Consider the following 15,487-nt stretch of genomic DNA (forward strand, 5'->3'; position numbering starts at 1 on the left):
CAGGACTCAAAAGAAGTTTCTCAATGAATTTTCCAGGAGATGCTGACTATTTGAAGTAAAGATGGTGATTCTCTCCCTGAATGCTGAAATTGCTTGTGGTTTTGAAGCCTTCAACTTATTTGGATGAGACTTAAGTTACTGCTGAAGGCAATCTCCTCAGTTGATTATAGATGCAGTCAGCCATAGAAGCAATCAACTCAAGGGTAATTAAAGTCCATGAAATGTTCTTGTATTTCAATTAACCCAGTGCTTGATTGACTAATCAACTGGGTGCCATTACCAGGCCAAGTTGATAAATTAGCCTAACCATCACAAATCTCTAAGAATAGTCTGTAGGGAACAACTCTAGGAAAGTATTTTCAAAGAAGTTGGAGAAAAAAATCTTAAAATATTAACTCAAGTGGAATGTGTTAAAGATATTTTTCAACTGATGGTTAAAAAACCTCACATTTATAAAGTTTTACAAAATACAAAGCATATTGTTATTCATATTATTCATTAGACCCCCCCAGTCATATGCCATTCTTACGGACTTTGTCATTAATTCTATGATTTTTTATCAGAAATGTGAAGCTCAATAACCCACTTGCCCAACCGCATAGCAACGGTCACGTTTTATTGGCAATTTTCTGAACTGAGGGTTGATAATCTAGTTTTTCTGAATGAGAAGACCAAAAATTAACCACGTCACTGTCCACTAATTGTCCTTTGAAATTTCATGACATAATTATAATGTTTCTTAATCAATTCAACCACAAATTACTAGGCAAGTTCGAACTAATAAAAAAAGTTTACAAGACAAAATCAAATCATGAATTTTTATTTTTTTTATTTTATTTACTTTTTAACAAAGAATTCTTTATTTTGTCCAAAACAGCACAACAAAAATATCTCCAACAATACATACACCTATATATAAAATATAGAATATCTCCAATATTTTTCCTTTGTAAGGTAGCTAGCCAGTATGCAAGAGAAAGAACTGTTGATGGGGCAAGAGGAAAACTGATTTGGGCAGTGAACTAATCATCCAGGCACTAACATTCAAAGACCAGGTAAACATCAATTTTAATCCAAAAAGCGGTATTAAGAGAGTCCCTATGAAGCTAGGATTTAGGCTCCTTCCACTGCAGGCCTCCAGGCCTGGTCATTCTGTGCACAGCCTGATGCTTCTCAATCATGGTTCTTTGCCTTCTTGCGGTCACCCCTTGGGCTGAAGTGTGGTTTGCTGGCCTGGCGGGGGAGCAGCCGCGGCAGGCCAAGCCGCTGCCCCATAATAGGGTGGCTGGTCGGACTCACCGCCACCCCTGAAGGAAGCTCGGCATGGGCGCAGAGTGCCCTCGGGTCTCCCCTTCTCGGCAGCCATGCTTCCGCGGCTGCCCCTCCTCCCAGATGGCGCCACCCGATGCCTTGTGGGGCAGCACCCTTCTTCTTCTTTCTCCCTGCGCAGGCGCAGGGCGGAAAATTCCAGTCTGCCCTTTTCCCCTCCCCTGACAGCAGCAACAGCCAGGTGTGGGCGGAAAAATCCAGCCCGCCCTTTTCCCCTCCCCCGACAGCAGCAACAGCCAGGCGTGGGCGGAAAAATCCAGCCCGCCCTTTTCCCCTCCCCCAACAGCAGCAACAGCCAGGCGTGGGCGGGAAACTCAAGTCTGCCCTCCACCCCAGCAACAGCAGCCACCAATCCCTAAACCCTGCCCCTTCCCCCAGCAACAGCGACAGCCAATCCCTAACCACCACCCCTCCCCCGTCCAGTACCGCCCACTGACCTTTCGCCGGCAACCAATCAGAACAGGGCGTGGCTTCAACCAATCAGCCTTCCCCAGCCCCTATAAAACTGTTGCCTCTCCCTCAGTAAAGTGGACTTGCGTGTTTACCTTGTCTCCGCGGTAGTTCTTCTGCCGTGCGCCCTCCAGTCCTGAGAGCCCCCGACAAGGGCCTGGCCTCCCTTGTCCCCAGTTCGTCGCCTGCTTCTCTGGGTGACCCCTTCGTCGCCTGCTTCTCCGGGCGACCCCTTCGTCGCCGGCTTCGCCGGGCGACCCCGTCAGCCGAACCGCGCAACCCCTTGTGAGACCGATCCCTCGTCTGCTGCCGGACCGACCCCTCGTCCCAGGTGGGACCGACCCCTCGTCCCAAGCGGGACCGACCCCTCGTCCAGAGCTGGACCGACCCCTCGTCCGCAGCCAGACCCCACCTCTACCGACCGAGCAAGCCACCGCAGCTGGCGCCCAACGTGGGGCAAAGCAACCCCACCACAGCACAACGTGGGGCAAGGCAACTCCACCACAGCCTCACTCCGTAACCTGGCGCCACCCCCTCCTCTCTTCTCACCGTGGGACTTCTCTCGTGCAACATTGCTGCTACCTGAGCCTTGGCTACCTCATATGATCCACGGCGGTCTGGGAGAATCGCTGGATGGCTTTCTCCTTCCATGTTGGGGGCTTATACCGACCCGCTATGATTAAGAGGAGCCTTGGATTTCTCGGGAGCACGCGCTTGCACGTCTGAAGTAACCCTACCACAGCCCTACGCCCTTCTCTCTTCTCACCCCTATCTTTTCGCTCTGCATTGCTGCTCCTGAACCTTGGTGACCTCATATGATCCACGGCAGTCTGGGAGAATCGCTGGATGGCTTTCTCCTTCCATGTCGGGGGCTTATACCGACCCGCTATGATTAAGAGGCGCCAATAAAACTCTCAGGAGCTCGTGCCTGAGCACCTCCACCCCTGCCTTCACCTCTGCCTCCTCCCCTCCGTGCTTGCTCCCCTTTGCCTTGCTCCACTGCTCGTCGTCCCGCCTTCCCCTCGTCGGGGCCTTCTCTTGGCCCGCGACCACCGTCGGAGTCCCATCGGCTCCGACCCCTCGTCTCACCGCGCACCTCGGCTCCCATCACCGCGCTCTCAAGGTAAGGGCCCCTTTTCTTATCGGCTCCAAAAGGCCATTAGCGATGGGTAACATCCTATCTGCTAAGCAAGCCCCACAAGTTCGGGCCCTCGCCGGTCTCCTAGACACTCACCGGTGTAAGATCTCTCTGAAACAGCCCCAAGTCTTCTGTAACCGCGGCCCCCCATGCCGCCATCGCTCTCAAGCAGCACCAGCCCTGCTAAACGGCCCACAACCCACTTTCCCCGGCCCACAGCCTGCTTTCTAGCATCCAATAACACTTCTGCTCTTGCCTCCCCATACTTCTGCGGAGCTTCCTCCTGTCTCGACCTCACTCCTCTTCTCAGCCATCCAAAGCATCCTTTCTCGTCCACCGCCCCCCTCCTTTTTTGCTTGAACCCCCATTGCATTGCAGATTGGGCCGCCCCATGTCGGCCCGCCCCGTTAACATCGGCCTCTCTCGGCCCGTGGAGACCTTGGCCTTCTTGTCCTCGCCTACATCTCCACCATTCCCGACGCTGCCGCCACCACCGTCGCTGGTGCCCTGACACAACTTGTCCTCACCACTGCGATCCTCCAGACCATCACATAGTCTACCTCTGCCGCTCTTCGCCACCAAGAAGAGATCAACCACCTGTAACGTGCTATCATCCTGGACTTTTAACAGCACATGGACCTTATAGCCACCGAGATAAACGAGAATTGGACATTGGCCACCCTTGCTTGCAACGGCAAGATACCGCCCCCCAAATTGTACATTTGTATCCCCGTCATACTCACCTCCCTCTTCAGCCCCGCTTCCCTCATTGCTTACTGCCTCTTGGGCCTCAGCTACTTGTTGCTGCTGCCATCCTGGTCCTTATTTGAAAAGAAGGGGGAAATGCGGTCACCCCTTGGGCTGAAGTGTGGTTTGCTGGCCTGGCGGGGGAGCAGCCGCGGCAGGCCAAGCCGCTGCCCCATAATAGGGTGGCTGGTCGGACTCACCGCCACCCCTGAAGGAAGCTCGGCATGGGCGCAGAGTGCCCTCGGGTCTCCCCTTCTCGGCAGCCATGCTTCCGCGGCTGCCCCTCCTCCCAGATGGCGCCACCCAATGCCTTGTGGGGCAGCACCCTTCTTCTTCTTTCTCCCTGCGCAGGCGCAGGGCGGAAAATTCCAGTCTGCCCTTTTCCCCTCCCCCAACAGCAGCAACAGCCAGGCGTGGGCGGAAAAATCCAGCCCGCCCTTTTCCCCTCCCCCAACAGCAGCAACAGCCAGGCGTGGGCGGGAAACTCAAGTCTGCCCTCCACCCCAGCAACAGCAGCCACCAATCCCTAAACCCTGCCCCTTCCCCCAGCAACAGCGACAGCCAATCCCTAACCACCACCCCTCCCCCGTCCAGTACCGCCCACTGACCTTTCGCCGGCAACCAATCAGAACAGGGCGTGGCTTCAACCAATCAGCCTTCCCCAGCCCCTATAAAACTGTTGCCTCTCCCTCAGTAAAGTGGACTTGCGTGTTTACCTTGTCTCCGCGGTAGTTCTTCTGCCGTGCGCCCTCCAGTCCTGAGAGCCCCCGACAAGAGCCTGGCCTCCCTTGTCCCCAGTTCGTCGCCTGCTTCTCCGGGTGACCCCTTCGTCGCCTGCTTCTCCGGGCGACCCCTTCGTCGCCGGCTTCGCCGGGCGACCCCGTCAGCCGAACCGCGCAACCCCTTGTGAGACCGATCCCTCGTTTGCTGCCGGACCGACCCCTCGTCCCAGGTGGGACCGACCCCTCGTCCCAAGCGGGACCGACCCCTCGTCCAGAGCTGGACCGACCCCTCATCCGCAGCCAGACCCCACCTCTACCGACCGAGCAAGCCACCGCAGCTGGCGCCCAACGGTAGTTCTTCTGCCGTGCGCCCTCCAGTCCTGAGAGCCCCTGACAAGGGCCTGGCCTCCCTTGTCCCCAGTTCGTCGCCTGCTTCTCCGGGTGACCCCTTCATCACCTGCTTCTCCGGGCGACCCCTTCGTCGCCGGCTTCGCCGGGCGACCCCGTCAGCTGAACCGCGCAACCCCTTGTGAGACCGATCCCTCGTCTGCTGCCGGACCGACCCCTCGTCCCAGGTGGGACCGACCCCTCGTCCCAAGCGGGACCGACCCCTCGTCCAGAGCTGGACCGACCCCTCGTCCGCAGCCAGACCCCACCTCTACCGACCGAGCAAGCCGCCGCACTTCTTTCATGGATGAAAGAAAGATGATTTGGAGGAGGAGTACTGTAGAGGTACAAGAACTGTCTATCCCAACACCACTCACCAAAACAAATTGTAGTAGAAATGACAAAGCTTAAAAGAGTATGTTGGATTTTAGAAGTATTTACTCTAATAATTTTTAAGAAGGCTCTATACGACGGCTTGCTCGGTAACACAATTTAGCAATGCGCAAAGCATCTGAATAAACATTTCTCTAAAAGATAAACAAAGGGCCTATGATAAGCACGTAAGCTGTTCCACATTTGAATCAGTAGAGAAAAACAAAGCAAAACTGCAATGAGACAGACCACTATTATTCCCACTAGGATGGCTATGATACAAAACAGAAATAGAAAGTGTTGACTCATACATGGAGAAAATAAAACTCTCCTACACAGATACTGAGAAAGGAGAACAGTGCATCCATGTTGAAAAATATTCTTACATTTCCTCAAAATGTTAAACATAGATTTATTAGATGACCCAACCACTCCATTTCTAGGTATATAACAAATGAAATGAAAACATTTTGCCCACAGTACATCCTGTTCATGAATGTTCATAGCAACATTATGCTCAATAGCAAATGGACAAAATATGATATTATCCAAATTTTGGCAATAAAAAAATGAAGTGATGATATATTCTAAAATATGGTTGACCCTTGAAAATATTATTAGTCAATAAAGTTAAAAGAGGGTAGTCATTAAAGATCATAGATTTTATGATTCTGTTTACATGTCCTGTCCAAATAGGCAAATCCAAAGAGACAAAAATTACAGATTAGCAGTTGCCAGACATTGGGGATAAGAGGAAATGGGAAGAGACAAAACTTCCTTTGAGGTGATGAGAATGCTTTAAAATTGATTGTGGTAATGATGGTTGTACAGCACTGAATATGTGGAGAACTGAAAGCTATTATAAAAATATATGGAGAACTGAAAGCTATTGTAAAAAGAAATGGGTGCTTTCCCCTCAAGTTCTTATTCAGCATTTATCTACTGTCAAAGATACTTTATTTCTTAATACTCTTCTAAGATTTCTGATTTTGCTATTCTCACTACTATTTGTTTAAAGAAAGTATTAGGGATAGAACCCAGGACCTCATACATGAGAAGCAGGCACTCAACCACTGAGCCACCTGCACCCCCAATTAGTGTTGTTTGTTTGTTATCGGGAGGTACTGGGGATTAAAGCTGGGATCTTGTACATGGGAAGCTCAACAATTGAGCTATATCTGTTCCCCTTCATTAACTTTTAAAATGGTTTAAATGTGTACCTCTGGGAAGTGGACATGGCTCACCTGATAGAGGATCTGTGTATTATGTGGGAGGCCCAGAGTTCGAACCCAGGGCCTCCTGACCCATGTGGTATGCTGGTCCGAGCTGTACAAGGTGTGGGGCCACGCAGGGGTGTTCCACACATAGAGGAACGCCATGCACAAGGAGTGCACTCTGCATTGAGCCACCCCATGTGAATAAAGCACAGCCCACCAAGGAGCGGCGCCACACACATGGAGAGATAACGCACCAACATGACACAACAAAAAGAGACACAGATTACCAGTGCCACATAGAATGCAAGAGGACACAGAAGAACACACAGCAAATGGACAGGAGAGCAGAAAAGGGGGTATGTATGTAGAAGAAATAAATTTTTAAAATTTCTAAAAATTAAAAATGTATATTTCCTAAGAATCTGTGAATCTCTTCACATTTAATATTGATTGCTTCAAAATATAAAGTAATTTTTCTCTTTTGCACCCTGTTCCAAATATTGTAAAACAGTTTGCCTTAATCTTTGATAGCTGTTTATTATTCTTTTCTGACAATACATACTCATGTAATTAAAGCATCTCAAAAGTATGAACAATTAATCTAAAAAAAAGGAAACTCTACTACTCACAAAAATTACATTAACAGCTTTCATTACGATTTTATAGGACACAAGAAGTATCACTCAGAAAAGAACACAATATTTGCTTTAATTGTATCAACTAGATTGAAAATGTGAACTGAGGTAGTGGAGTTGGCCCAGTGGTTACGGCATCCGTCTACCACATGGGAGGTCTGCGGTTCAAACCCCGGGCCTCCTTGACCTGTGTGGAGCTGGCCCATGCGCAGCGCTGATGCATGCAAGGAATGCCCTGCCACGCAGAGGTGCCCCCCGTGTAGGGAAGCCCCACACGCAAGGAGTGCACCCTGTAAGGAGAGCCGCCCAGCACAAAAAAAGTGCAGCCTGTCCAGCAGTGGCGCTGCACACATGGAGAGCTGCACAGCAAGATGATGCAACAAAAAGAAACACAGACTCCCGTGCCGCTGACAACAGAAGCAGATAAAGAAAACGCAGCACATAGACACAGAGAACAGACAATGGGGGCAGGAGGAGGGGGGATAAATAAATAAATTAAATCTTGAAAAAAATGTGAACTGAGGGTAGACTTTCAAACATTTTCTAAACATAAATGAGTAGCAGATTAAACATTTAAAGATTTTAATCTTTTCAGTTATAAAATTTTGATGAATTTTAAAACAATAAAGATGAGCATTTAAAAATAACATTTTGCAATTTTAAATGTGTGATACTACTCTGAAGTTCTTTTTAACAGTTTAATTAAAAGAGACATGAAAAACAACTATTTAAATAAATACAGTTAATAGGAACATCACTATAGATATTTTACATTTACCAACAAAAGATTCCACAAGGTTCTTATTTTAACAAATGCTAGGTAATTGTAAATTGATTTACTGTCTATTGATTTTGTTAAGAATAATCCTATGATTAAGCTTTTTTGATCATTTTTATTCCTTACAAATTATGAGACATTTCTGTAAAATTTCTCCTTCTCCCACTAAGATTTTCAGAAGATATTAATTTTTGGGTGAAGTACCTTTCAGATGAAAAACAATGGAAACATGCCTGCATGTGTGAGACACACAGATAATTCTTTTCATAATTACAAGTAATATTCTGTAACTATTAAGTAGAAGTGGTTTATCTGTCTAAATAGAAGTGTTACACAAGTGAGGGAGATACCTTGTTAAGATTAAATTTTACTTCTTATAACTATGTGATTAAATCAAGTTAAAGTTTGTGCAAGTCTTAAACTTAATGTTTGCAAATTACAAAACTTATATATAAATTATATGCATAAAACATATGTCATGTTACAGTAGTCATGTGCTCTTTTAAAATTCCAGTAAAAATCTCCATAATGAATACCTACTTTCAAAGATACCTGGAATGAGGCAGCCTGGTACTGTGTACATTAAGCAATTGTAGTATGAGATCTACTATTTTCACAGTGCCATATTTTCTTTGTTCCTGTGGGATCCCAGTTTTCATGTGCTGGTTGCAACAACTGTATCCTCATGCATGGCTCTCTTGTAAGTTCACAACTTTTATTATACAATTATTTTCATATATGAATTGCATATGTAAATTTAAAAATATTTCATACAAAAAAGATAATAGAGAAAACATACAAACTTTTTTTCACTTTTAAAAGCTTACCTAACTTAGCTCCAGCAAGGCCAGGGATTACTATAAAAGAGTTGTTAGGATTTGTACAAAATTGATGTAGTGGAGGAAAGAAAGCATCACATTTATTTTCCAAAGGCAAAATTAAAATATTTTGTTAGCTCTCAGTAAAATGACTTTAATTATTACATAGCAAATCCATATTCATGTTCTCATCCATTTGGCATGGTAAAATCTACAATGAATGCTAACAATTGATATTTTATTGGTATAAATTATAATATTTTATAATTATCTGTTAATTTAGGAGACATTATTTAATAGACCTTACTTCTGTCATTATGATACAATAGGCATACAAATTTCTAGGTGAATAAATACATTTTAAAATTGGATTTATTTTTAAATGGTTTTACCCATCTCTCATTCTCATATTATGGTTCACAAAGTAATACTTAAGATTTTTCAGAGTTCTTTAAGTATACTTCCATTACATTTTGAATGAGAGCAACTATACAAACGCAATGTAAATAAAAAAAAAATACATGCATGTGTTCCAATAAATCTTTACAAAAACAATTAGAGATTTAGCCTGAGGATTGATGACAGGCATTGTCATCCCTTGAATACTACCTATTTCCCCCCAAACTTTCAAGATGTGTCCATGCATACTCACTGATTTAAATACATACCTATATAATTAATGTATTTTATCTTCTAAAAATAAGTCCCAACACTGATTTCACTTTATTCTAATAAATTGGGACTCACATGAATATTAGGTGTGGGTGGATTCAACTAGTCCATTGGCAAGGATGGGTATGGTGTAGAGGGTGGCCTTGGAGGTGGACATTTATCTAAAAAAACAAATGCTACTGTTAGACAAGATGTTTTTACCTAGATTCCTTTCTAAAAATTAGAAGAAACATCACCTGTAAATTTACATTGAAAATTAAGGGAGAAATAAGAAAGCCTAAATTAAATCCCAGTTTAATTATGGGGTATTTGTAAATATATAGTAATTACAGGATATTTGGACTTAGTAATTAAGAACATTTGATTTTTTTTCAATAATTTCATTCTTTATGTCATTTAAGAATAAGTAAACAAAATATATTACCTACATATCACATGAATAAATGACAAAATTACATTCTTTGCCCATAACTTTCCAATTTATTCTCTAACCTAAAGAACAAATATGAACCCTAATTTTCCCTTTAATACCTTTTACTCTTAGGTTTTCTCTATCAAATATTTAAACAATAACTTGTACCAAAAAAGTATGGATATCTATATTAGCATCTTAGTAAAATTTGTCTTTTTTTCCTAAAGCATAGTTTAGCAATTATTCCCAGAATAACTCTTATTCTGAAATCTATAAAAAATAAATAAATTCATTTTCTCTTCACAAAACTTATTCTCTGGCAGCTCCAAACTAATAATCATCAAGAATCCAAATATTAATACTAAACTTTAGAGCTAATTATAACAATTTTAAAGAAATGTATAGAGTTGCTATGTAATTACATAATTTTTATATTATGATTATTTGAATAATTCTTGGATTCATATTTTTCCTTTAATAAATTAATGTGGGTAAAATTGTAAGTTCTTAAAACATGGTCAAATCTTTCCTAAGTCAAAATTTTGTAAGAATCTAAGAAGATTATTAATCAATCCTTGAAGTTTCCAGCAAAACCAGACAACCAGCAAGATATACTCTAAAACTTTAAAATACCAAGTTATAGCTTGTCTTTACCTAGTTATTAAAATTTAAAAATAATCAATATATTAAAATGTCAAAGGAGAAGTGGTTTTAAAAATTAAAATTTCACATAATCATATTTTCCTTTAAAATTATAGAATAATAAACATGAAGCTAAATACCTTATTTTGTTTCAGTTTTGCTACCTCTTTTTCATTGTGCTAATGAAAACAAAGGCTTGAAAGTTTTGATTCAAGGATGTTATTACCTTTTTAAACCACCACAACAAAAAAACTTGTGATGTATTTTAAAGCCAGTGCTCAACTTCCCTGAAATGGTTTTATTTTATTTTATTTTTTCGGCTTGTTTTTTTTTTTCTCAGGAGGCAAGGAGAACCCAAGCCAGGAACTCCCATGTGGGAGCTGGGCATTCAACAACTCGAGCCACATCTTCTCCCCCCATAATTAATTACTTTTGTTTTATAAATAAAAGAATGAGAAATTCTTTATTAAACTAAAATTTAAGTTTTAACTAGCAATTAAGACTATAAGCTAAAGAAATACCCAAATTTCAAAATCTCTTGAAATGCATGATGACCACGTAATTTTTAGATTTAGGTGTGATACACATTAAATTTTGAAATTTAAATACAGAATTGACCTAAAGTATAAACTGCTCAGATGTGTTGCTTTTAACAAACAGAAAAATGCTGCACTGTACCTGATAAAGGAATAATTCATGAAATTTTATTAAACTAATGGGATAAAGTGCCAAACATAATTTATACAATAAAGAAACTGATTCCTGTGCTTATGATATGTGTCATTCTTTGTATTTTAAACAAAACATGGTTCATTTGTTTGATTACATGAAGCTTGTTTATAATCAGCAATAAGGATGCAATATATAATAAAAACTATTTGAAGAGATTATGAGAATGATCCAGTGTTAAAATTGTACTTGAAAACATTTTTATGCTCACTTAGGTGGTACCAAAATTGAAGCTTATTAAACATTCATGATATGGTAAATTAGTCTTGAAAGCATAAACAGGATAGTCATTGCAGTTTCTACATTTCAATGATAGAAAAAAAGTGGTTACATAGAAAATTAAATCAATGGAAAGTGCAGATATCTGTATTTTAAAGAAGTAACAAAAAGAAGGGAGCCCAATTCAAGGTTTCTCTCACTTGAATGTTGTGAGAAGCGTAGGTGCTGCAATTCATACACTTTCAATTTATGGCATTGACTGCACAACCAGGGTGAAAAAAATAAGAGCTAGTTTAAAAAAGAATAGAGGCTCAGGATACTCAGAATAAATAGTGCTATATCATATCTAACAGTTCTTATATAATATGTAAAACATGGTCAAGTCAGAAACTAGGGATTTATGTGTGTAGCCACTAATCTATGGGCACTATCAATCTTTCTCCCTTAAAATATACTATTACCCTATTTCAAAAGGACAGCACTCTTTGCGAGAGAAATAGACTAATTTTTGACCATGCATATGCCTAAAATTGTTGAAGACAAAATAGTGAATCTCACCAGAAATGTTCAAAGAGAAAAAAAAGAAAGTAAAGAAAAAATTAGATGTGGAAAAGACTAACATTTTTAACCCATTCTGAAATCTTCTTAATCATTAATTGATTTGTTATTGGAGAAATGAGTCATTATTTTTAAAATTCTTTGTAAAAGAGCTTTTGAAATACAGCTTTCTAAAATATTTTCAAGTTTATCATTTAGTAGACAAATGAAAAGGTGTATACAGATAAGACTCATGTACAATTAATTATTTTTCCTCATGAAATTTCTTAATAAGGGACATTAAATCATAAACCCTATATTTCTTTATCACTTCTCTTAAATTTCAGACTTCTGTTTAGTGCAGACATTATCTAAAGCATCAATGCGGACCCCATATGACAAATACCATTTTGTATCTTTCTCGGCCTCAAAATAATTTTTATCCCCACTTTTTCATAAACTGTTTCTTCCTTTCTACAGTCTTTCCTCTTTCCTTCTCCCTCCTTTTTGAGGTGGGAGGTGGGTATCTTTAGTAAATTGAGAGATATACTTCCTGGAATAACCCATGTAGCCACAGAACTGGCTGAGCATGGCTGTTCCTTTCAGAGTGACTGAAAGACCTTTTATTTTTCCTTTCTGCTTTTCCCTCCTTTGTGCCCATTTTATTGCCTCTTTGAATGAGACAAATTTTTTCAAATAGGAACAAAAGGGAATACTAATAATCAGTGAGGTTCATATCTACTCAAATCTCCAACAGCTTCAAGAAAAAGAAAATGAGTAGTAGGGTTTTCCAAGCTTTGCATTTTTCTATGGAATATGATTTAAGTTTTGTGCCAATCTTCAGAACAAAGTCAATCACACTAAAGCTTATAATCCTAGAAATCAGAAGAGGACAATGACATTGCACATAGACATATGTCAGAATACCAAAATTCTTTTCACATCACATACTTTGTAACTGCAAGACTGAAGAATAAATAAGAACCTTATTAAGCTGTTATTTTAAAGTATATATATCAATAAATGGTGAACTTTGCATTTCTTAAGTGATTCAAATTATAAATGAGATTTTTTAATGAGACCATTAGTCAACAATTTCACTTTGTGAGGAACATACCCACGTTAACCTGCATGCTTTCAGTACTTCTGCTGAACTGGAATATATGGACACAGACACTGATGGTATGATCTGAGAACTAGGTTTGTAGCTAATTTGAGGGAAATCTGTTTCTTTGTGGCTCTGTGAGTCCTCTACCCCTTCTCCATTGGTTCTATGTAGCTCACAGTGAGGACTATTAAGGCTGGGAACACTTTGTGTGGTCATCTGCTCAGTTGACTTAGGAGACGGAGTTGCTGTGGAAATGGATGAAGACGGTGAAGGGGTAACAGAATCACCAGTTTTTGTACAAATAGTTGGGAAGATGTTATTTGTCACAGGGTCTGGTATCTACATTGTCACTGGCCTTTCCAATCATCAAGGTGGAAAGCTGAGAATCATCTGAAATTAGTAAATTTGGTGACATGGAATCTCCATGGTTAGGACTGAAAGAAGCATCTGGTATCAGCTGATGAACATGATTAGGATGTTCCTTGACACTGGCACAGCCATCGGATGACCCTCCACTGTGCCTGCTCTTATCAGGCACTGAGGATGTATTTCTTGACGGCTTGCTGCTCTCTTTGGTAAGAGTAATGACTTGTTGTCCACTTGAGGTAGCCGTGTGAGAGGTGAAGGGACTGAGAGCAGATCCCTGTGTTAATGAATTCCTAGGCAGGGTGGAATGTCCCTTCTGATTTTGAATACTAGTGCTAGCTGATTGGAGATACTGGGGAGGCCCAGTGAAACAGAGATTGTTCACTATTAGGGTCTGCTATATGTGAATCTGACCTTTGTGAAGCCCCTAGAAAGAAATAGAAAAACAAAAATAGGTTTAAAATTTAAATTTTCAACTTTGATTCAAATATTTGAATATTTTAAAAATGTACCCGTAAAATGAAAAGAAGAAACACATACCTATGAACATTATCATTTAAAGTGAAGGACACAAATCAAAATAAAACAAATCACTGATGTAAGATATATACATTTAATAAATGTAAACTGTATATATTTTAATCTTTAAAAATTATCAAGGGGAGCAGTGAAGCTCAATGGTTTAAATGTGTGCTTTCCACTAATGAGGTTCTGGGTTCAATCCCTAGCATCTCCTTAAAAACAGAAAAATCTGTTAAGACAATAGTAATCATTAATCAAAGGCAACATTACTAACTCTATGAAAATATTTCAAGAACCAGATTCCACAGATTCCACTCATATGTCTAAAGACTTTTGAAATACAGCATCTGAGAGGGAAAGTTACAACCCTGAACACTTATATTAAGAAAGAAGAAGAATGAGGAAGAAATCAAGAAAAAAATCTCATTTACAATAGTAATGAGAAGAAGCCAATACCTAAGAACAAATTTAATTAAAGGTGTAAATGACTTGTATGCAGAAAACTACACAGCCCTGTTAAAGGAAATAAAAAAGACCTCAACAGAAAAATATCCCCTGTCCATTCAAAGTAATTTTAAACATCACTAAATTGTCTCTTGTACCCTAACTGATTTAGAGATTTAATGTAATCGCAATAAAATTTACCAAACCATTTTTTACTGAATTGGAAAAGCTAACCATGGAATTTATTTGGAAGGGCAAGTGGCACCAAGTAGCAAGAGACATACTGAAAAACAAAAACAAAATTGGAGGAATCACACTACCTAATTTAAAAACATATTAGGTTGGTGCAAAAGGAATTGCGGTTCCAGAATGTGAATTTTAAATCATTATAACTAGGCTCAGGTCAGCAGATTTGGTTCAACTGATAAAGCATCCACATACCATATAGGAGGTCAAGGATTCAAACCCAGGATCTCCTGACCTATGTGGTGAGCAAACCCACACACAGTGCTGATGCACACAAGGAGTTCCGGGCCATGTGGGGGTGCCCCCGCATAGGGGAGCCCCATGCGCAAGGATTGCACTCCTTACAAAAAACATACAGCCTGCCTGGCACTGATGCTGCACACAGGGAGAGCTGATGCAGCAAGATGCAGCAAAAAGAGACACAAATTCTTTGGTCTTGCTGGCAAGAATGCAAGCACACACAGAAGAACACACAGGGAATGTACACAGAGAGCAGACAATGGGGAAGGGGAAAGGGAAGAGAAATTAAAGAAACAAAACCAAAAACTAGACTCAAACAGATCTTTTAGTAATCAAAATAGGAACCATTACAATCAACCATTACAAAATAGGAACCAATTTTGCCAATGAGAAATCAGTTTGTTCATTGCTGAAGCATAAAAATCCATGCTTTGGCTTCAACAACTCTGGGAAAGCATTTTCTGCACTCTGCTGGCTGTGGAACCATGTTTCATGCAGAAAATTGTTATGATGCTTGCAGAAGTGGTTGGGGAGAGGTCAGGTGAATATGGTGGATGAGGAAAAACTTCATAGCCTGATTTGTTCAACTTTTGAAGCACTGGTTGTGTGATGTGCAGGTGGATATTGTCATGGAGAAGAATTGGGCCCTTTCTGTTGACCAATGCTAGCTGCAGTCATTGCAGTTTTCTGTGTATCTGATGGATTTGCTTATTATACTTCTCAGATGCAATGGTTTCACTGGGATTCAGAAAGCTTT

At 41.1% G+C, this 15,487-nt stretch overlaps 1 pseudogene; it reads right to left on the reverse strand.

Moving 5' to 3' along the window:
- Nucleotides 1-5,225: 5,225 nt before the first annotated feature.
- Nucleotides 5,226-15,487, reverse strand: part of LOC139438576 (lysine-specific demethylase 6A-like) — a 32,847-nt pseudogene continuing 22,585 nt past the window's right edge.

Source organism: Dasypus novemcinctus (genome assembly GCF_030445035.2).
Source record: "Dasypus novemcinctus isolate mDasNov1 chromosome Y unlocalized genomic scaffold, mDasNov1.1.hap2 SUPER_Y_unloc_1, whole genome shotgun sequence".
In the NCBI taxonomy this organism is placed as follows: domain Eukaryota; kingdom Metazoa; phylum Chordata; class Mammalia; order Cingulata; family Dasypodidae; genus Dasypus; species Dasypus novemcinctus.